Here is a 10,765-nt window from a genome sequence, read left to right on the forward strand (position 1 = left end):
ATTGCCTTTTTTGTTGTTGTTGTTAAGATCAGGCTTCTTTCGCATTTCTTTTCTTTCTTTCTTATTATTATTTTTATTTCAGCATATTAAGAGAGTACAAATGTTCAGGTTACATATGTTGCCTTTGCGCCATCCAAGTCAGAACTTCAAGCGTGTCCATACCCCAGATGGTGCACAGCGCACCCATTAGGTGTGGATGTACCCATCCCCTCCTCCCCTCCCCTACCTGCCTGACACTTGATGAATGTTACTACTATATGTGCACATAAGTGTTGGTCAGCTAATACCGATTTGATGATGAGTACATGTGGTACTTGTTTTTCCATTCTTGTGATACTTCACTTAGTAGAATGGGCTCCAGCTCTATCCAGGATAACACAAGAGGTGCTAGATCACCATTGTTCTTTTTTTTTTTTTTAAACTTCTCAGACTTGTACGTCCAAAGTTCAACTTCTTCTTTGCCTTGCTGATTTCAGCTTTTTTTCCCCTTGAGAAGGCCTAGGGTGGTAATTCTCACCTTCGACTTTTTCATCAGCTCCTGTAAATTCTCTCCCATGTGCTCCTAAGTCTGTCGTTATGGCCTGATGCTAAAATGTTTTATTTTAAAGGTTTAGAAAAACAATGTTTTCCTTCAGTATGACTTAATTCTACACTTGGCTTTTCTTGATATGTCTAAATTATTTAATATGGTCAGAAAACTTCTCGAGCTGTTGCTGAGTCATTTGTTCTCCTACTCAAAGTACTAGTTTTTCTTATTCACATTCCTTTATAATGTACTGTACACTCATGACCCTACATACACTCATGCTGTGTATGGCTAATTCAAGTACCCTTTCTTATCAGGTTTAACTTTCAAGTCGTCTAAAGGAGCTTCCCATGAAAAAGAAACAAGTTACAGAAGGTTTTTCTTTACCTTTTGGGTAACTGGCTTAAAAGAAACAAAGATTTTATGCTTTATCAAGGTAATTCCTGTCTTGTCTTTATTAGATTTATGACTAACTAGGAAAACTAAACTTTAAAAGGGGTAAGGTTTTGCATCTCTGTGACTTCCCGTACATTAAAGTCTCTTGATGACTATCACTCTTGGTTAAATAAACGATCATTATTTTACAGTGACTTGTGATTTTATTTTGAACAAATGTTTTAAACTTTCAATATTTGACAAGCTTTCTAATATTAAAAATTTCAAATTACTTCAAACTAACTTTTGATGTTAGGGCCTCTAAAAGTCCAAGAAAAACATAGAAGGCTTGTTTGGTATGTTAAAATTATAGGGAAAACATTGCCAAATTTGAAATGGTATTTAACTTTCCTTGAGTTACAGTTATCTAAACATGTTATTAATATGTGTTCCAAAATTGTATGAGATTCCTAAAAATATGATATATCTTGGTATATGTTATCAATAATAATTATGATTATTATGCTAAAGTGTTATATGCCACAGAAATAATCAAATTTCCTTTGTGTCTTTCACCACGACTATTTTAAGATTTTTGTTATCCACAGACAATTGTTGTTTTACTTTGGTGTTTCTCAAAAAGCAATTTATAATGTCTACTTCAAAAAAAATTCATAGAAAAGACTGATAAGTACTCTTGAATACATGTTTCTGATTGGACTAGGTAAAAAGGTCTCTAATTAAAAAGCTCATGCATTCATAAGGATTGCTAACCCAATATCTAGCAAAACAAAAATTAATTACATGGGACCGAAATGATAGAGGACTAAAATTATTCTTTTATGACTTTTTGCTTAAAACATTACTATTTCTTTATGCTTTCTTTTCCAGAGTCAAGAAAGATTAAGTAAATAGCAGAGTTTACCTGGTATCTCCGGAATTTGAAAACTACTCAATCCCACGGGCCCAGTCTGTTCTCCATCACCAATGCCCTGCTGCTAAAACTGTACAGACATCCTCCCTCTGGACCTACGGACTGTTGTGGAAGAGGTGGGAGGTGGAAATGGTAAGGGCCAATTTTGAGGAATAAAATTAGTCCAGACCCTCCAAATCAAGGACCTACACACAAACGCCTAAACAGCTGGCAAACTGGGGGACTTTGCCTCCTTTCTGTCCATCCCAACCATAAAAATTTTCCTGCTTCCCAAACACTTAAAAGAGAATTACTAAGGGGCAATCAAAATACATGACGACAGAGCCTTCTTTATTGTTGTTCCCAGTTATGGGGTTTACAAGTAAAACTAGGATAAAAACTTATCAGCCACCTTTAGGCTCAAATGGCTTTAACAAAATGCTTATGTTTTATTTTGCAAATTGCTACAAGTCTACAGCTAAAGCCAGGATTATAGTAACTCAATGTTTATAGATAAGTTAATTTTGTTACCTTGCCTTTGGTATTTTGATTTTCATTCTTCTGTTGCCTAAAAGGTTTCAAAGCATTGATGAATGTCTATCTACCTCCATTCCCATCTGGTCCAAAATTTTTTTTTTTTTTTTTTTCTTTGAGACAGAGTCTCACTGTGTTGCCTGAAGTAGCGTGCTGTGGCATCATCCTAGCTCACAGCAACCTCAAACTCCTGGGCTCAAGCAATCCTCCTGACTCAGCCTCCCGAGTAGCTGGGACTACAGGCATGCGCCACCATGCCTGCCTAATTTTTTCTATATATTTTTAGTTGTCCAATTAATTTCTTTCTAATTTTAGTAGAGACGGGGTCTCGCTCTTGCTCAGGCTGGTTTCAAACTCCTGAGCTCAAACAATCCGCCCGCCTCGGCCTCCCAGAGAGCTAGGATTACAGGCGTGAGCCACCGCGCCCAGCCTGGTCCAAAATATTTAATTGGCTGTAAGCCTTTGGTCTAAGTCCCTTAGCCACAGGCATCCCACTGAGGGCCTGGATGGACCTGGGCAGGTGGTCACACCACCCTCGCAATGATGGGACAAAATAAAAGTGTGGCCACTGACGCTGCCTCTGGCAAATCTTGGCCAAAATGGGGAATTGTAAACTAAAATAAAATTCTAAGGCCCCCAACCAAGTGAACAAACCCCCTCTTGGCCAAGGGGACCCCAGAAAAACCTTAAACCTGAATTCCTGGCCACGAAGGCAAGTGAGGTCAGACGTGCCTCATTATACTCCCTCCCTTTTGGAGTTTAACATTAATGTTAAGATAGAGATCATAACATTGATAGAACAGACTCTGTGACAGTAAGATACCAAATTTTAAATAGAACCTAAGACCATGCCAGGCAAGGATTAAGGTGCTGCTCCAAAACTATAGATAAAAGCACTCAGTTACTGCATTGACAACATGCGAGTGGAGGCTCCACACCCCATTCGGATTCCCCCGCAGGAGCCCTGGGTACCTTTGGCAGGGGGAACAAACCGACCTTTTAATGGACATGGGTGCAACCTACTCAGTTATTAGCACCAAACTGGCACGAAAGGCTTCTCTGTCTATTCCCGTTCACTGCTTCCCAAGTCCTATACAGAGTAAAAATTGTATCTGACCTATCTCAGACTAAGCCCTCTGTGTGTTTTTAGATGTGCCACCACAGAAAATGATACAGCTAAGGGGATCCCTCCTAATCCATGAACTATACTAGAACCAGAACTAAGAGGTCAATAAACCAAAAAATAAATCAGGATGATTATCATTTCAGTATGAGTTGGGTACAAACGAGACCCTCTAGAGGGCTGTGTGCCCCCCAGAGATACATTTTTGTACGCAGTTGGAACAAAGGCCGATGGGCCTCGCTCTGCCTAACATTCTTCAGAGATTATGCCTCAGGGGACTCACAGTGACCCCCTTTTCTGTCCATAACAGGTTGGAGGTTGCCCACTGGACCAGTTCCCTAAAATTATTTACCAGAGTGGCTAGTGACCTCCTGGGGAAAATTCCAGATAGAGATAAATATTTCTTTGGCTACTCCGTCCTCCCTGCTCATCAACATGTACTGACAAACTTACCTAAAACTTTAAATGTTACTGCTAATAAAACTGCCCTCGCTCCTGCTAGTCCATGAAAATCATTTGACTCCCTTGCTAAAGTAGTGCTTGATAACCACATTGTCCTAGACTGTATGCTTGCAGAACAAAGAGGAGTCTGTATGGTGGCTAACACCACCTGTTGCACTTATATTAATTCCTCCTCTGAAAGAGACAAAAGATGCATATTGACCAAATTAGGCAACAGGCTACCTGGCTCAAACAAACCTTAGAACACCAAACAGGTTTAAGACTAGACACTCTTGGAGACTGGTTTACAGACCTATTCTCCTGGATTCCAGGTGCAATCTGGTGACTTCTGGGACACATTCATAAATTAGGCTTCACTGTTCTTCTTTTGGTTACGATGCTATACACACTAGCAAAACTTATTATATTATATATTCTGCAACCAAGAGCTGTATGGGTCTGACCACAAGCGACAAAACAAAAAAGGAGATGCCTACGATTGTTCCTCCAAACAAGGGCACTAGGAAATATTTCCTTAGTCAGGTCAAATGGTTCCATTCCACAGTTGCCCCTTGTCCACCTCGCCCAGCAGGAATTAGCCAGTGCTGAGACGCCCCTGCCCCAATTCCACAAGATTGTGGAATGAACCTTTGACAGTGGGGAAACTGTAGCAGCGGAAGGGAGCTTAACACAACTACCTCCATTTTGCCACTGGCCCCCTGCGGTAACGTCCTCTAGGTCAAAAGCTTCTGCTTAGCTCTGCATAGAGGCTAAAAGAAAGGTGACAACCAAGCCTTTTCTAAAACTAATTTCTGGGGAGATAAAAAAAAAAAAAAAAAGTATAGTACACACACAAGTAGAAATATCCTGTCCCTCGTCCTCCAAAGTTAACTGACCAAGAGCAAAGAAGTTTTACAACCGCCTCAGCCCTTGCTGACTGATGTCAGTTGTCTGCTGTCCTTGGTCACCTCTTGAAACCCAACCTCCCCTTCCCTTAAGACGAAAAGGAACCTAAAGTTCATACTAACTTATGGTGGTTCTTTGGGACATTAGTCCACCATGTTCTCGGTTTGCTGGATCTCGAAATAAAAGTCCTTTCCTTGCCCCAACACCTTGTCTCTGGACTTACTGGCTGTCCGGCAGCAAGTGGTACAAGCTTGACCTCAGTCACAGTACCATAAGGGATGTTTGTTACATCCGTAACTTCACACTGTGCCTGGTGACAGCGCAGGCCTGCATCTCACAGAAGGGGAAGCCCTAACCAGAGACCCAGAAGGAAAGGCTGGTTTCAGACAAGAGCGTTCAAATCAGTGTAGGAAGTTACAAATTGCATAAGCTAACGTTTCCAACAGACCAGTTCACAAACTACAGTGTTCTCTACACCAAATTTCATTTTAATCAAAGGAACAATGCACTGATAAAATTTTCCTTGTAATGTTATTTATTCTACAAGGACTTGAGGTATATATTTATTATGCAAGACTTGGCTATGTTTAGAAATAGGAATATATTTCTAAAGGAAGGAACACGTAACAAAAATCAAAATCTCAAGAACAAAGAATGGTTATATTGAGGTGGTATAACCATAGATAAAACAGGCCATGTGCCCCCCATGCCTATAATCCCGACATTTTGGGAGGCTCAGGCGGGAAGACTGTCTCTCAAAAAAAAGAATTTTTTAAAAAATTTTTAAATAAATAAAGAAAAAGAAATATATAGATAATACAAATTTGGGGGGCTCCCATGCGAGTTTCTCAGATTTTATGCAATGAGCATATATTACTTGTGTTGTTAGAAAAAAGGAAATTTAAAAATGCCGATTTTAATGGGATCATTCATGGGTCTTCCCTGCTAATAGCCCTGAGGTCAAGCGAGTGGTTTCTTGGAGATACATTTCTATTCTACCACATCAGACATTCGCCTTGAAGTTTCTTGAAGATTCTGATCTCTAGCTACAGGGAGTCTCTGTGGACTAACATATCTCTGGTGGTAAAACGCTATGTTGAAGCCTTCCTGGTTTTTTATTAACTTTCGTTTTTCCCTGGCATGGTAAAGAAATCCAGGCAAAAATAGCGCCATTGCTGACATGAGTTTTTACAAGTTTCTAAGAAAAAGCAAAGGAAAGATCAGAGCATAGGGTGGGGGGAGGGGGGAGAGTGTTACTTACCTACCTTCGGATCAAGTTCCACCAACCCCCTGAAGGTTCTGGAGGAAACTGCCTGAAAACAAAGTTTTTGAGAAGTTAGAATCCTTTTGCGCGGGAAGAGAGCTCAAGACCTGCTGGCTGTTTGCGTGAAAACTGGATCTTGTGGTCTGATACTAATTTCCTGGTTGATGTCATCACTGCCTATCTGCCTTTTTCCCTCCCTTTTTCCTGCATTAAGATAACCCTGACAAACAGCGTCCCCTAATGGCAAATTTACAACTTTCTTTCTCACTGTAGAACACAAGGTTTTCCCAGGTAAAGCCAAAGGCTCCTGGACATGAACTCCTGGAAGCCACTAAGTGTTCCACCCTTTTCTTTGGGTCTCAGTCCCCTTGGTAAGTCAAAAAGGGAAATATTTATTTTCCTAACCATTTCCTTCCCCAAACTCACTTCACCTTTAAAATAAAACCAAAAATCTCATGAAATAGTCGTCAATCATCTTGACCATTTCTTAAGTTCAAGTACAAATAAACAAAATGTTTTAAAGATGAAAAAAGGGGAGATAATGAACTATAATCCCATATGGAAGCATTTGCAAGGAACTCAACCAAATAATGATAGACAAAACTGACAGTGTCTGCTCTCACAGCACATTCAATCATGCAGCAGAGAGACCTTGAAGATATCATTTCTAATTATGAAAACAAAACCAAATATTTACATCGCAACTACCGTGTGCTAGACACAGGCTATTCACAAATATTTATTCCTTTTATTATACCAACAATCCTCTAAGATAAGTACAATTACTATGACCCCTGCTTTAAAATGTGAAAACTAAGGCACAGAAAGGTTAAGTAATTTGCCCAAGGTCACACAGTGAGCCAGTGGGAGAGCCAAGATTTAAACTAGCAAGTCTGGCTCTAAGTCACAGCACTATATTAAGCTAACTCAAATGTGCAGAGCTCTGGGAAGACCTACAGTATCTTAAATGTTTTATCTCTGGAAAAAAGCAAGATTTATGATGCTTTGATTAGCAAAAGTGTTAAAGTGCCTTTTCCATATCCTAGGCATCATCCAGAGAACTTCTGGGTTTAAGAAAGACAAGCCCTAGATCACATCGCACAACAATGTGAATGTGCTTAATGCCACTGAATCGTACACAAAACAGAGTTAAAATGGCGAGGCACGGTGGTACGTGGTTATAGTCCCAGCTATTCAGGAGACGTAGGCAGGAGGATCGCTCGAGCCTAGGAGTTCTGGGCTATAGTGCCCTATGCCAATCAGGTATCCACACTAAGTTCAGTATCAATATGGTGACCTCCCAGGAGCAGGGACCATAAGGTTGCCAAGGAGGGGTGAATCAGCCCAAGTCAGAAATAGAGAGGTCAAAAATCCTGTGCCGATCTGTAGTGGGATTGTGCTTGTGAATAGCACCTGCACTCCAACCTGGGCAACACCGTGAGACCTGGTGTCTTTGAAAAAAAAAAAAAAAAAAGATTAAAACGGCAAATTTTATATTCTGTATATTTTACCACAATTTTTTTAAAAAGTAAAGAAAGACAAGCCCTAAGTCTTGGTCTTCTATTCAGTTTTTCTTGTAAATATTTCATTCCTTGGACCATTTCGGGAGACAATTTGGTGAAACTATCACTCTCTCCAACCCTGTTCATAAAGTACATGAACTCTTTCAACCTTTATTCAATAATAGTAAACATTTAGCAAGCATTTCCTGTGTGTAAAGCACTGAATTGGGCACCGTGAAAGCAAAAGTGAGTAAAACGCAGTGCCTGCCTTCCATAACAAGTATGACTACAGGGACTACCCTTTCCAGGCGCTTATTCTCTGATGAACTCTCACAGCAACTCTCAGCCATGGTTGGCACTGTTACCCACATTTGCTAGATGAGGAAACCCACGTTCAAAGAGGCAAAGTATCTTCCCACCATCCCAAAGCTAGGAAGAGGTGGGAATTCAGGACTCAAACCCAGGTCTCACTGAGTCCAAATCCCACGCTCGTAAGCCCCAGGCTTTTACTTACTAACTCAGGGCGTAACTCAGGGCGATGTAATGTATTATCTGTAACTACCGGGCAGGGTGTGGTGATGCCACAGGAGCCAAGGAACCAGGGATGACTCCAGGCAGGGCTGCCCTGGAGAAGGAGGCATTTGATCGAGGCCTGGAAGGTACAAATAGAATAGAGGCACCGGAAGTAAAACTTAAACTTTTATCCTAGTACTCCTCCTACTCCGGGGAAATACTTGAACGGAGTTGCAGAGGGGAGACGGTGGGCAGTGTGGCTATTTGTACTCCCACTGCCTCCCATTTAGAACGCCATTACTGGGGGCGTGCTGACGGGGAGCTGACTGCAGGAGAATAAACACTCCCTAACAATCTCTTTCCTGATTGGTTGCAGTCATAGAGTCTACTTGGGCTGATCAAAACCTTGACAGTCCTTCATGGATGTGGGTGTCTACTACTGCCCTAGGGACAAAGAGGAAACACTGGACTGTTTCTCTTTAGTTTCACCTTGGAAGGGAGTGGGGGTAGCAGTGGTTGGTTTTCTTTTCCACCCAGGCTCTGGTCCACGTTCCTCACCCTGTGCTCAGGGAGACTTTATAAGAGCGAAGACTCCTGAACTAAGGGATTGGCATAAGTGATGGGGGAGGGGGAGGCGGACCTGGCTGGAGAAGACTCAGCGCCCTGAAACTTCCACCCCACCCCCTGAGGGGCCTCAAAAATGTCCTAGGGTAGGAGGTCCTTTAGATTGGCCACTCCCACTTCCAGGACTCCCTTCCCCCCACCTTTATCCATACACTCCAGACCGTCCCAGAACCGGTCTTATGCAGTATAAGGGAGTATAGTGAAGCTAAGTTCCGAAGGGGGAGACTTTTCCTGGTAAGAGTCCCAGCAGAGATTTCCAGTGAACTGGCAGGAGACGGCAGCTAGACAAGTGAAATGCCACCCAGTTTGTGTTCACTGTACTGTACAACAGAACAGCGGCCACAAGGAGCAAGACCTCAAAGCTCCATAAGATGGCGGTATTTCCTAAAAGAGTTAAATTAAAAACATTGGCTGGGGAACTAGGTGGATGTGGTTAAATTTGAGTACGATATTTTTAATGCTGATTTTAAGAAAAAGAACCAAAGCAGAAAGGCTTCTTTTTTTTTTTCATTGAGAGATTAGTTTGTTGTTTCTAGGACAAAAAATAGAAAGAAAATTGCTTTAGTATTTGATTTAATAATTTTTCAAAAGGGAAGCATATTACTTAGCCACATCTATAAAAATCTAGTGAGGCAAATAACAAGAAATGTCACTGATATCAATGTATGTAAAAAGGGAGTTCAGTTAAAGTGGAAATACATCCTAAATTAATCTATGAAAACATATTCAGTGTAATCACTATATCAAAATCTCAGGGGCCCTTTTTACATAATTTGGCAAGCTGATCCTAATGGTTATATGGAAATGTAAGGAAATGTAAACCCGGTATAGCCAAAACAATTTTGAAAAAGAACAAAGGTGGAGGGCCACACTTCTCGATTTGAAAACTTACTACAAGGCTACAATAATCAAGACAATGTGATACAGGCATAAGATAGACAGATAGATCAATAGAATAGAATTAAGAGTTCAGAAATAAACCCTTACATTTGGGGTGGGAGGGGAATGGAGGATGAGAAATTACTCAATGGGCACAATGTATGTTATTTGGGTGATGGATACTCTGAAAGTTCTGACTAGGCCATTACACCATCTATGCATGTAATGAAATCACAATTGTACCCCATAAATTATATAAATAAAAATAAATAAACTCTCACATTTATAGTCAGATGATTTGTGATAAGGACGACAAGATAATTCAATAGGGAAAAAATAGTCTTTTCAATAAATAGTGCTGAAACACAGGCAGGAGATTTGCAATGAGGCTTTTTTATGTTTGGGGTGTATCGAGTTTGAGGTGCCAGAGGGAAAAGCAAGTGGAAAATTCTGCCAGGAAGTTGCAAGACAAGATTTGAACTTGAAGAGGAGAGTCTGGGCAGAAATACTCATCTTGGAGTCACTGGCATAGGAGAAGTAATTGAAGCCACAGCGTTGTCAAAGAGAAAATATAAAGAGAGAAAACAAAGGAGTGATCCTTGGGAAGGAACATCCACATTTGAGGATCTGAGAGAGATCAAGAAGTCCTTGATAGAACTTCTACAGCGGAATACCCTGGAGAGGTAAGGCGGGAACAAGGATTCCATAGAATCTAAGGACCACTGGTTTGGTAGCTGAGGTCAATGTCACCGTTGGATCTTTGGTAGAATGGGTAAGGTGAAATTCAGACGGCAGGGAAGCATGACGTGAACGGGAAAGGAGGAAGTGGAGAGTATAGACCTGTCCAAAGTTTACATAGAGGCTTGAAGGAGAGGGAATTTATTGATGGAGGAGGCAGAGCTCGTTTTAGACTAAAGGATCAAAGAGAGGGAGAGACTAAAGATGCAAGATAGTTGAAATAATGCCCAGTCTAGGAAGAAAAGGGGCTAAGAAAGGAATGGGAACCCTAGTTCTGGGGTGGGAAGTCCTTACCAAATAAGGAGAAAAAGATGTTTTTTGTACCATTGTTTGAACAGTGAAAAATTGTGAATGACTTAAATATCATATAAAGACACATAAATATTGACAAAAACCACAAGAATGGAGAGAGAATAGTATTAGAATA

General features: G+C 40.9%; 1 protein-coding gene across 1 annotated transcript in view; it reads right to left on the reverse strand.

Annotated features, from left to right (window-relative positions):
• The window catches only part of CASP10 (caspase 10, apoptosis-related cysteine peptidase), a 39,107-nt gene extending 32,911 nt beyond the window's left edge, over nt 1-6,196 (reverse strand). The window contains exon 1 of the mRNA XM_012655283.1: nt 6,080-6,196. The gene's annotated coding sequence lies outside the window, so the exon portion shown is untranslated. The remainder of the gene's footprint in view (nt 1-6,079) is intronic.
• Between the last annotated feature and the right edge of the window lie 4,569 nt (nt 6,197-10,765).

This window comes from Propithecus coquereli, unplaced genomic scaffold (genome assembly GCF_000956105.1).
Source record: "Propithecus coquereli isolate 6110/MARCELLA unplaced genomic scaffold, Pcoq_1.0 Scaffold113, whole genome shotgun sequence".
Classification (NCBI taxonomy): Eukaryota; Metazoa; Chordata; class Mammalia; order Primates; family Indriidae; genus Propithecus; species Propithecus coquereli.